The 12,572-nt window shown below is 46.6% G+C and overlaps 1 pseudogene; it reads right to left on the minus strand.

The window, feature by feature from the left end:
* Positions 1–8,447: 8,447 nt before the first annotated feature.
* LOC139007972 (cathepsin G-like) lies at positions 8,448–11,546 on the minus strand (annotated as a pseudogene).
* Positions 11,547–12,572: the final 1,026 nt, after the last annotated feature.

Here is a 12,572-nt window from a genome sequence, read left to right on the forward strand (position 1 = left end):
TTTGTGTGTATGAAATTTGTGGTTTTAACCCCACCTCCCTGAATTTTATTTTGACACTTAGCTGAATGCCACACACCCTGTTTTGTGTATAAAGAGGGCTTCCCAAGATGAGTGCATAGGATAGGGACTGGATAATTTGTTTCTTCTGTACTTTAGCCAGAATCTATTTATAGTTCTCTGATATTCACTTTATTAGAAAGTTTTGCCTTGCTTTGATGTTCATTGTACTTTAGTCTTTAGTTATAGGATTTCTGGGCTCTCTACCATATGCCTGAGGGCATCTTGGTCTTTTGTTGTTATTTATTTGTTTTAACTGTGCTCCTGCTTGAAGGTGGTAGTGAATAAAGTAGCCAGGGAAGTAAAACATGGAGGGGAGGTGGGTTCCAATTTCTCAAGAATGAGAGATGGCAGGGGACAGATTTTTGTTTTGGTTTCTGACTTCTGTTGTAGGTTCATTGCAGATCTGACAACAGTTGGCCTTGTGTTGTTTCCTGTTCCGTCTCACTTCCTTTACCAGCCTCTCCATTTGTCTAGGAGTCATGCTAGGCAGTCTTCAAGCCATTCTTTTTCCATGAGTTTGGGTAAAGTCCCTTAAATCTGGGATGCTTCTCTCATATACTCTGTGATGCAGCCAGTCTCTTTACCAGTAGAAAGCATGGGCAGCCTGCAAGAGATAGTTCTGTGCATCTTAGAATCAAATCTGTCATTGGCGATCATCTCATATCTGGTGGGCTATTAGGGGAGGCCTCTGCAGCACAAACTATCCTTTTCATGTGCCTACATTAAGCTTGTCTGATTTGCCAGGAATGGAGTCAGGTAGCATGGCAAGAGTCAGAGGGCCCAACCCCAAGATATCTTTTATGCTCTTCCTGAACTAATGCTGTTGAAAATGTTTTGCTTGCTTATTGGCCACTTAATATCCTGGTTTGCAAAGGGCATGTTTAATATTTTGCTCATTTAAGATATTTTTCTTTATGATTAGTGGTTTTGTGTGTGCCTTATTTAAAATTCTTGCACACCTAAAGGTCATGAAGATAGTGTTTGATATTAGCTTCTGGAGTTTTCTTTCTAGAAGATTTTATTTATTTATTATTATTATTTATTATTTTTTAATCCTCACCTGAGGATATTTTCCCATTAATTTTTAGAGAGAGTGGAAGAGAGAGGGAAAGATAGAGAGAAATATCGATGTGAGAGAAGTACATTGATTGGTTGCCTCCTGCATGTGCCCTGACCAGGGCCCAGCCCGGGGAGGAGCCTGCAACTGAGGTACTTGTCCTTGATTGGAATTGAACCTGGGACCTTTCAGTTCACAGGCTGATGCTCTACCCACTGAGCCAAACTGGCTAGTGCATCTTTCTAGAAGGTTTTAAATGGCAAGTTCTATCTCTTAACAGATATTGGGCTACTCATATTTTCAAATTTTGGTGAGTTATGCTTTTGAAAAGATTAGTCAATTTTTAACTTAGAATTAAAAATGAATTACCAAAAAGGTGTTTAAAATATCATACACACTTTTTAAATGTTTATAAAATGCGTAGTGATGTCCCCTTTCCCATGTTTTATTTTGGTAATTTTTTCTTCAATCTTTTAAAATCATTTTAAGGATTGTCAAATAACATATAAAATGTCTAGTTAAATTTGAATTCAGATAAACAATAAATACATTTTAAGCATAAATAGGTAGGTCCAGCTATTTCATGGTGCATACTTATACAAGACTTTTTAAAATCTGCACTTCAAATTTGACTGGAAGTTCTGTATTTTAATATATATATATATATATATATATATATATATATATATATATATACCTTTTTAAAAAATCCTCCTCTGAGGATATGTTTTTATTGATTTTAGAGAGAGAGAGGAAGGGGGAGAGAAGGAAACATCGATGTGAGAGAGAAACATTGATTAGTTGCCTCCTATACATGCCCTGACTGGGGATCATACCTATAATCCAGGTATGTCTCCTGACCGAAAATCAAACTCTCAACCTTTTGGTGTAGGGGACAATGCTCCAACCAACTGAGCCACCCAGCCAAGGTAATAATTACTTTTATTATTATTAATTTAATTTTTTTCTCAATTTGCACCCTTTTTTTCTTTGATCCAAGGATTATTTAGAGTTTGTTTGAAAAATGTTGGTTAATTTTTAGTTATACTTTTTAATTTTTTATTCATAACATCCATTGTGGGTCAGAGCAATACTGTATGAATTCAAAACTTTAAAATTCTTTGCCTTAGCAGATATCTAATATTGGTCAATGTTTCACATACACTTGAAAGGAATATAGGTTCTACAGTGTTTGGCTGTGATGTTTTGTATAGTATTAGCTAGCTCTTCCATTCCTGGTTGAGAGTGTCTGATTTAATTTCCACAGAAAGAAATAATCCCAGTTATGGGCGACTGACTCAACCTGGGTGTTGTTTTCTGCCTTTCTTCTTACTCAATGTCCTGACCAATACTTAGTATCATGAGAGGAATGGTGGGTGTGGCGGAAATACTGGCCACTTTTCTCCTGCCATCACATTCTTTGGCCTGAGCTTCATTGGAGCAGCTCATTAGGGTGGAGAATGGGGTCTTGTCCAAATTGGTAAGATTCCTTCATTACTTGAGAATATGGTAGAGAGAAACCAAGAGAATCTGGCCATTGGAGATCCCATCTTATCCTCTGAGGAGAATTTCCACTAGAGTTGAATGGGTTTTCACTTCCTTAGGAGGAGGATGGGTAAGGAACTGGAGGCATTTAGCTTGGAAGAGAGTGTAAGTGTAGTTGGATTAAAAGAATGGTATACATGATTGCTCACCGAACTTAAGGACTGTCAGGGCCTGGGTGAGATTTTCTCCTTGAAGTTCAATAACCTGGTGAGTTACACTAATGGAGGGGGTTGAGAAGATACTCAGATAACTTATATTTTACCTCTTAATTGAGAAATACAGTTGTCTGGAAGCCCAGAGGGGTTGATTTGAGCTTATGGACAGGATATGGGATGTGCCTCATGGTCCCAGAGGGGACATCCTCTCCAGTAGGCGTCAGAGCATCCTGTATGGCTGTATGGACACAGTTTTGGAGAGAAGAGAGTGTGAGGAGTAAAATCTCTTGGATGACCTGGTAGTGGAGACATCAGGCAGCCTTGCTTCTGTGCATCTCTTGCTGAATGGTTATGCTGGCCCCTCTGATAATGGGTCATTAGGCATTTGTAATTCTCACTATTGTATCTCAAAGACCCTGCACTCTGCCTAGCAGTTGACTAATCCTCACTAACCATTTATTGATGGATGGCAGGAGCAGAGCCAAACTGCCAGCTGTGACCAGAGTGCTGGGCTAAAATATGCTGTGGCTGCTGAGTGACCAACCCTGAGGTTGGGGCAGGTGCTACCACCTTGTCCTCCAGCATCCAGACCAGAGTTGCCAGGAGTTCTGGCACCACAAAAAGGATTCCAGTAGTTACCCACAGGGTATGCAACAGTCAGCTGTGTGAACCTGGGCCAGAGATATGTGGGTGATTTTCTATGGAAAGGGGTCATGGTGGAATGAGTGGTTTCTTGGACCCTCAGGTGTTTCTTAGCCCAGCTCACCGCCCCTGTTCAGGTGTCTTCCTCATTCTTCTCACCTGGCTTTTCAGGTGTATTCCTCTCAGAGGGAGATTTTCTTTGGATCTGAGACTCACCCATCTATAATAATAAAAGTGTAATATGCTAATTAGACTGGATATCCTTCCAGATGTCCTTCTGGATGACCTTCCAGATAGAGCCCCATGGCGGGGGCCGAGGCAGAGGCAGCCACCGCTGTGGTGGGGGCCGAGCCCCTTGCACAAATTTCATGCATTGGGCCTCTAATCTAATAAAAGAGAAACATGCAAATTGACCGTACCTCTGCTACACCCACAAGCCACACCCACCAGCCAATCAGGAGCAATATGCAAATTAACCCAACTAAGATGGTGGCAGCCACGGAGCTAGAGTGAGCAGGAGGCTTGGATTGCCCCCGGCAATGGAGGTAGCCGAGCTTCCTGCCTGCCCTGCCGGCCCTGAGCTCTGCTCAAGGCTACAAATATTCAATTATAGAAGATAAATAAATCCCAGATACCTGCTTCCAGCCATGGTGCCCTCTGCTCAAGGAGGGGCTGGGCACCTAGGTTGCCAGGGGCAACCCAGGCTTCCAGGACCTGGGCTCTGCTCAAGGCTACACAGTTTCAATTATAGAAGATAAATAAATCCCAGATACCTGCTTCCAGCCCGCAGCCATGTCCAGCCTGAAAACAGCCATTAGCCCTTCACCCCGGCTGGCCAGGCACTCCAGTAGGGCACCCCACCCTGAAGGGGGTGTGGCCAGCCTGAAAACAGCCCTCAGCCCCTCACCCAGGCTGGTCAAACCCCCATGAGGTGAGGGTCCCCACTGGGGGGCTTGAACAGTCTGCAAACAGCTATCAGCCCCTCACCCAGCTTGGCCACTCACCCCAGCAGGACCCCCACCCTGATCCAGGACACCCTTCAGGGTAAAGCAGCCGGCCCCCATCCATGCACCAGGCCTCTATCCTATATAATAAAAGGGTAATATGCATATTGACCCTAACAGCAGAAAGACTGGGAATGACTGGTCACTATGACAAACACTGACCACCAGGAGGCAGACGCTCAATGCAGGAGCTACCCCCTGGTGGTCAGTGCGCTCCCACAGGGGGAGCTCTGCTCAGACACAAGCCAGGCTGATGGCTGCCAGCACAGAGGTGGTGGTGGGAGCCTCTCCAGCCTCCTCAGCAGTGCTAAGGATGTCTGACTGCAGCTTAGGCCTGCTCCCCACTGGCAAGTGGACATCCCCCAAGGGATCCTGAGCTGCTGAAAGATTAGGTCTGATCCCCTGGGGAGCGGGTCTAAGCCAGCAGGTGGACATCCCCCAAGGGGTCCCACTCTGCGAGAGAGCACAGGCTGGGCTGAGGAACCCCCCTGCCCCCGAGTGCACAAATTTTTTTGCACCGGGCCTCTAGTGTCATAATAATCTTCCCAGATACCACTAGGACTTTTTTTTTGTTGCCTCTGGGTCAACTATCCCTTGCAACAGCCTTCTTCTCTTTTGGTTTTCCCACATGCAACATCCCATGCACAACTGGTCAAAGCCTTAGTAGTAATGATGCTCTGTGTACCTCCATTTCCACTTCCTAGAGTGTGTCTGGATAATTGCCATCATTTACATATTCCCATCCTGGCTATCTGCACTTCATCCCCTCAATCCCCTAGTTCTAGCTCTTGTGCAAGAAGAAGGACCTCAAAGTGGAAGTCTTTTGGCCTGTGTACAGATGGCTGGAAGAGATGGCAAATGATCTGTTGCTCTCTGTTGGGCCTTAGAGCCAGGGAGGAGCTATGTTTCCTGAGCCTTCCTGAAGAAGCTGTACCAGCCCCTGAGTGACCTGGGACCCAGTAGATGAGTCAGGCTGGAGGAGAGGGTGGAGATGGGGCCTGATCTGCCTGAGCCAGGAATGCAGGCATGGGGCACTTAAGTTGTATCCAGTCCCTGTCTCTTGTCTCCATCAGGGTTTGGGATGACTCTGCCCACAGAGATTTGCTTCTGGGTGGCTATCCCCTTGGTGATGTTGTGGGCACCATGAGTAGATGAAGAGGGTGCAGTTTATCTTGATGTTCCCTAGTCATTCTGGTCTCCATTGCACTGGGAATTTGGAGTCTCAGTGATGACTGTCTGCCAACAAAATCTTCACACACCAGTATGAATACCAGGACGTGTGTGTGTGGGGGGGAGGGAATCATTCAGGGCCATATTAGAGGCTGACTACCTCTGAAACCCATTCTAATTGTCAAAGTTGTGACAGCAGCTCCTAAAACAAACTCTGTTTTAATAATTTGCTATATAGTGGATCATAATGTAGCCTTGGAAAATTATACTTCAGAAAATTCATTGGAAACTTGAAAAAGCAATTGTGGCAGGGTATCAGGCTAACAGAGTTCTTAATTTTTCTGGGGGTCATGCTGTCTAAAATCTTGAAATCATTTATAATTTATTTTTCAGATTTCATGCACTTCGATGGTTTTTTCACATTTCTGTTTTCCAGGAGCTACTGGGACTGACCTGTGCTGCCCTCTGTTGTCCTACGCAAGGTTCAGATGGCTTTCTCCAGGAGCACCCACTTTCCCCCCAAACTCAGACACCATTATCAATGTCACCAACCAATCACTTCTGCAGTTCTGCTACAGTTGTGATGAACAGCCCGTGTCTAGTTTCTCCTGATCTTGATACTCTGTGCAGGGCCAGAGGCAGTAGCCTCTGTAGATGGGAAGTCTGCCTTGGCTATTGGGTTGGGAGAGAGGTTCCTCGTGAGGTTACTGCACAAGAGCTTGTTTTGGCTTTATGATTTTCCAGTCTAGTCAGTAGGGCCCCTAATGCACAGAGTCTGTACCTGGAAAAAGAAAGTGGGAGGAATTGTGTCCTTTTGCACTAGCTTCAATGTGCCTTGAAAATACATTCTTGCCAAAGCTCTGCTGCTGAGGTTCATTTAGTGGGGAAGTGTGCAGAGCTTTGGGAAGTGGTGCAGCTGGGTCTGGGATGGTCAGGAAATTGTCTTCTGGAGGTGAGCACCGTGAGGTCTATAGAATCATTTCCAGCAGAGCAGGTGGAGGCAGAGAGCTGCCTTAGAAGTGCTGAGTGTCAGAGAAAGATGAGGAAGTGAGATGGGTTTGCCCTGAGTGTTTCCTGGGACTGAATCCTGGAGACTGGGTGGGGCTCTGGGAATCTCAGTACCTGTCACAGACAGTAAAGGCTGCATGAGGGCTCTTCCACATTTTCTCCTCCCCAGCTCTATCAACAAGTATTTTTTCCATTTGGCAATGCAAACATTTGAAAAATGAGACTTATCCCCCAGAACATGCAGTGATGGAATTCCTATGCTTAGGTTGTAGCACATATAGAGAGAATGACCATATTGTCAAAGATGCATTGTTGATTAAAATTTTGTTGCTAAATAGCTTATACTGAATATTAGGCAAATGACTTTCTAATAAGAACTTCCCACAAAATAATGGGAATTTACCAAAGTATTTATGTATATAGCCAGTTGGATTTGCAATGTGTTCAATGATAATTCCATTTAGAGGATGGAAACTACAAAGTTCAGATGGTAAATGTCGGATCAAAGGGAATAATTGACATTTTGAAGGACATAGACGAACCTCCCAGCTGATTTTGTACAGTCACATTAAGAATGTCTTTAAAGTGTGATTTTAAGTCATGCAACTTCAGTAACCTTTTATTTGAATATACTATTAATGCAGACAGTCATGGAATAATCTTTAGGGTAGAAGTCATGTTATTTTAGTCAACATTTGGGTTGAGTTTGGTAAAATTTTAGAGTATTGAAAACAGGAATCAGGCCCCTGTCATATTGAAAATGGGGATATTGGTCTACATTGGTTGGCATGGGGATTTGAGAGAAGGACTCTGGCTATTGACGGACACTTGGATTGCTTCCATCTTTTGGCCATGTGAATAGTGCTGCTGTGAACATGGGTGTTCACTGGCTATTTTGTAAAAATATGTTTTTATTGACTTCAGAGAGAGGAAGGGAGAGGGAGAGAGAAATAAAAACATCAGTGATGAGAGATAATCATTGATCAGCTGCCTATTGCATGCCCCTACTGAGGATCAAGCCCACAACGTAGGCATGTGCCCTGACAGGGAATCGAACCATGACCTCCTGGGTCATAGGTTGACACTCAACCATGAGCCACAGTGGGCAGGTTCATTGGCTATTTTTAAATAAGCAGATCCTTTTCTTTCTTCTAAGCCTTGTATGATTAATTTTTTTTCATTTAGATCTCTGGTCCATTTGAGAGTTATTTTGGGTTATGGTGTGAGGAGTGAATCCAATTTTATTGCCCCTCGCCACCAAACTATCCAGCTGTTTTGATGCGATGTATTAAAAGTTCATTATTTCCCAGGGATTTGAGATGCCACCTTTGCCATATATTAAACTGAACATTGTATGGAATTTTAATTCTTTCCTTTGGTTGGCCTGTGCTACACACACCAGTGGCACAGAGTTCTAAAGTATACTTTAATATCTGTTAGGAGAGTTTTTGGTAGGGTGGAGAGTAGAGACCCTTGCCTTGCTGAGACATCTGACTTTCCATCACTCCCCAAAGCTATGTGGGGAGGGAAGATGGAGAATGGATGGCTTGGAGGAGGTACATAGCTCATTCTGTCCCCCAGGATGGATTGTCGGAGGTTCATTTGACTTGAGGAAAAGACCCCATTTTCCTGCAGGAGGTCAGACTCAGTCCTGGATACATTTGTTTTGTACAGAATAGATGTTTAATAACATGAGAAATCTATCTGTTATTTCCCCTGTAGACATGACCATTTATTAAGGCTCTGGCAACCCCACTGGAGCTGGCTTCCATCCCAGAGAAGTCAGTTACAGCGGGGAGAGAGGTCTCAGTGTGCTCCCTTTTGGTTAAGTTGGTTCATTGTTCTATTTATCCAGGGTAGGAAACGAGCAATCCTGGTGAAGACTGTTGGAGGAACCCCGAAATTTCTTCCATAGGAGACAATGCCCTGGGCCACATTGTTACACACAAGGGGGCCTCCAGTGTCCCCCTGTGTGTGTGGAGAGGAAGGGACACCAAGTCAGGCCCCCGAACTCCATGCCTCCCAACCTTGGGGCCCTAAGGTCTAGCCCTCAGAGGAGGGAGGCTGATGCAGGTGCAGAAGTCAAGCTCCTGGGTCTTTCATTGGTTAGGCCTCAACCCTGGCTGTGGTGACTGTCTATAGCTCAACCCAAGTCAAGGTATCTTGCCCTTTCCCATGAAAACACTGCATGTGTATGCGTTGTGTGTCCCATGCTCCTCACCTTCCCTCAGAGACTGGGTTGATGGGAAAACCCCCCACTTTACTCTGGTCTGGTCCCTAGACAGGCTGTGGGGATGTAGTCTGTTCCCACTGCCTTGATGGGGGATGTAGTCTGTTCCCCCATCTCAGGTAGTGTTGCAGATGCCAGTGGCCTTACCAGGAAGGTGGTCTTCCCCGCGATCTGGTCTCCTACACAAATCTGCCTTTGGCCGTTGAAGGTATCGAAGTAATTGCTGCACTCCTGATCCCTCTGCACACTCAGCTGCACATCCCGAAGTGTGTCTGTTCTCCTGTGCTGGCTGACCAGGCCCCAGCCAGCCACGGTGCACAAGGACCCAGGACTCAGTCTGATCTGGGACTGAGGCAGAGCCACTGGCCTCACAAATCGGTTCCGTCTGGCTCTATTTTCCAGCTGGCAGGAAGAGGGCAGGCACTCAAGGAATGTCTATGCAGCCCTCACCCCACCACCCCTGGGACTCTGCCCCTGCTTCCTCCTCCATGAAGCCCCCATGCTAGGAAGGAGCTAGCTCAGGCAGGTGGTGCCTGCAGTAACATGAGGTCATTCAGTTGGTTCTGCTGATTATATCTAGGGTGGCGGATGGCTCTGAGCACCAAAATCCTCTGCTGGGTTCTTTCCTGCCTCCTGATGTTGTGGGCCCCCAAGATGACGCGCATACGGCTGCAAAGGAATAGTGGCTTAAGAGTAGGTATGAGCTTCACGTGCTAAAGTCCACCAGCTGTTCTGGGCAAGTGAGAGCTCAGGGCAGCAGAACTGCAGCTGAGGGAAATGAGGAGACAGGGAGGCTCTGGGGCTGAGATCTCTGTCTGCTGCTTCTCCAAAGCCTTGCACTGAGGATGGTGGGGGACACACTGACCTTAAGTTTTGCCTCCCCTAGAATAACTTGAGAAATATCTTGAATTCACATTTTGAGGCCTAATGTATGCCTTCCATCTCTTCCTCTTGACCTCATTTACACTAGATTATTCCCTGCCTCCCAGGGTTTACTTAGTCTCTCTTTACCCCTTCATTGCTGGAACCCTGCTTTTGGCTTCATGGTCTTATAAACTCTTCTGAACCCACCTTACTGGCCGCCTGGAAGATCCTTAATTCCTCACCTTCCCCAGCATCGAGCTGATGTCATCACAAAGTCTTCTCGCACCAGGAATCCCCCACAAGTGCTCAGGCCCCTTGGTGTTCGAGTCAGAAGATATGCCATGTAGGGGTGGGAATGAGGGAGGGCCTCTTGGCCTCCGATGATCTCCCCTGGAAGGAAGTATTCAGCATTTATCTCTGTGTTCGTTGAACTCACAGCTTGGTTGATCTTGAAAGGTTGGAAGCTGGGAAAGTTACAGAAATGATGCAGGGAAAGGAGAATTTGGTGGTAAGAATTGGGGTTTGCAGAGTACCACATTATGGGAGAGGGCTCCAGGGTTCTTCAGGGAACACTGCTGGCTCCCACCCCAGACCTCAGCTTCACCCCACCTCCCCAAAAGGAGAATAACCCTTGCTTCAGGCAAGGCACTTAAACCTCTCACAATGTGGAGCAATCTCTCCTGTTGGCATCCAGAGTCCGCTGGAGTAGCTTCTCCCTGAACTTCCCTGGGACTTTCTTTTTCAAGGACCTTCCTAATCCTTCTGAGTCCAGCTCATGACCAGCTCACAAACTGTTTTTCAAGACTCTATACTAATAAAAGCCTAGGTGGTTCTCATGCCCTCCTGCACGATGTCATCACAAGATGGCAGCCCCAAGATGACCGTGCACACAGTGGAGGAGGGGTCCAGCAGCCACTCTGTGCAGTGAGGCCTGGGCGTCCCGTGGCTCTGTGCAGTGGAGCGGAGGCCGGTCCCAGCGTCTATGCCGCCTCACATGGAGGAGGCCCGTCGGGCCAGCAGGGGAGGGCAGTTGGGGGCAATCAGGCCAGCAGGGGAGCAGTTAGGTGTCAATCAGGCCTGCAGTGGAGCAGTTAGGGGGCGATCAGGTTGGCTGGCAGACGCGGTTAGGAGCAATCAGGCAGGCAGGCAGGCAAGTGGTTAGGAGCTAGCGGTCCCAGATTGTGAGAGGGATCCCAGACTGGAGAGGTTGCAGGCCGGGCTGAGGGACACCCCTCCCCCCGACCCTCCCTCCCCCCGTGCATGAATTTTGTGCACCAGGCCACTAGTCTAGATATAAGCTAAGGGGACTGTTATTGTGTATCCTTGTCTCCTTGGCTTTGGCATATGGGTTGCAAAAAAATTCATAGAGCAGAGTTACAGAGCACATTCTACGTGCCAGGGGCAATTCCAAGAGTTTCATGTACACTAACTAAGTTAACTGTCTTAGCAACTCCATGAGGTGGGCATTGCTATTATTTCTATTTATAGATGAAGGACCTGGGAACTATGAATTCAAATACTGTGCCCAATGACACAGAGTTAGAAAATGCCTAGGCTGTCTGGGCCCAGAATCTATGGGATGGGATTGGGCCGCTACAGGTTTGGACAGTCACTCACCTGCTCCAGCCCCTGTGGGTAGGAGAAAGGCCACCAGGAGCAGGAGTTGCTGCATCTTCCCAGGAAGGCTGACCAGTCAGTTGCTGCTGGTGCTTCCTCCTGCCAGACTTTTAATCCCCAAGAGAGGAAGGAAGGGTAGGGTGGGGACTCGAGGGTTCCCATTCCCATTCCTCTGTTGGTGTAATAGGTTTCATCACCCCTGGCTGGCCAGGAGGTTCGTCTACAAACTGCCAGTGACCTGGGGGAAGGCAACACTGGATCTCCCACAGATGCTGAGTCATGTTGTCAGCAGAAATGGGGACCAGGGCACAAGGAGAGAAGCTTTGGGCATGGCATCCCAGGACCCTAAACCCATCTAATTCAATAATATCCCAAGAAGGCACAGAATCTGCTAGCTGCCTGCTACCTCATTTCCTGTCCCTCTGGGATTGAACCCTTTGGGCCCTGGCCACCTGCTGAAACCCTGGCTGCTCCTACCTCTTTCTAGAAGCTGTCAAGGCAGATTGAGTAGCTCTCTCTGCTGGGTGGGTGGAGGGTGCTGGCAGAGAAGGAAAATGGAAGAACAAGGCTGTTCCACTGATGGCAACTTTCTTAGGTCACTTGAGCCTGAAGGAACTCTCAGTAAAAGCCAGAACAGTTGAGGTCTTCTGTTTGCTGCTTCCTGCTCAAGGTGAAAACCTTTGTTTCTCAGAGGGTTCTTTGTATGCAGGAAAGGCCTGGTGGGTTGATTTTGTTGAGAGCTGTCAGAACCTGGCTTGAAATGTATAAGATCCTATTTTATCCAGGATATGAGACCCACCATCCAAATCCCCATCCTCTTTCCAGGAATGGGGATGATTTAGAAGGACATCCTTGCTGTGCTCCCTATAATACATAAATCCAAAGGACTGAAGCTACTCACTCAACACTGAGAGTAAGACCTGGTAGAGAATTGCAGAATAATACAGTGGGCTGTGAGACTGTGTAGGAGATTCTGTGTATGTTCAGAAAAACAGTATAATCCGGTACAAAGTAGTACAATTCTTAAACTTTTAAAGTTTGTGATAGGTCCACTTGAAAATCTTATAAAAGTTAAGTGTCCTCTCCTTATATATAAATACTAGAGGCCCAGTGCATGGAAATTCATACACTTGGGGGGTCCCTCAGCCCAGCATGTGCCCTCTCACAGTCTGAGATCCCTCAGGGGATGTCCACCTAATGTACATCCCACTACTGCTGCT

This window comes from Myotis yumanensis, unplaced genomic scaffold (assembly GCF_028538775.1).
Source record: "Myotis yumanensis isolate MYYU_CA2020_CCGP unplaced genomic scaffold, mMyoYum1.0.hap1 SCAF_1, whole genome shotgun sequence".
NCBI lineage: Eukaryota > Metazoa > Chordata > Mammalia > Chiroptera > Vespertilionidae > Myotis > Myotis yumanensis.